Raw genomic sequence first — 379 nt, 5'->3', positions numbered from 1 at the left:
TTTGGCTACGGTTCTGGCATGTTTTTCATTCTTAGTTATCATATCGCTTTGAGAACCGAATTTGAATGCATAAATTTGAGACAATATGTGAATAAACCGCCGATTTTAATTCGCCCATAACTCTCTGTAAAAAATCCGTAATCGCATGATTTCGGTGGCCATGCGTAGATATTGAAATTCTCTTTCTAATGGTATATCGCACGCCTGATTTCGTTCAGTATACAGAGAGTTATAGGGGCCGAAATTTTTTCGTGTAAATGGGCGTTTAATATATGTATGAGGAAGACGATGAACAGTAATCGCCATGTGGCAGATTCTGATTTGTTTAAAACATATATTGTTTATTCAATAAAATGAGTTTGGTATGTCCAAATTTTTT

This window comes from Camelina sativa, chromosome 3 (assembly GCF_000633955.1).
Source record: "Camelina sativa cultivar DH55 chromosome 3, Cs, whole genome shotgun sequence".
In the NCBI taxonomy this organism is placed as follows: domain Eukaryota; kingdom Viridiplantae; phylum Streptophyta; class Magnoliopsida; order Brassicales; family Brassicaceae; genus Camelina; species Camelina sativa.
Note: the sequence above shows the minus strand (reverse complement) of the source record.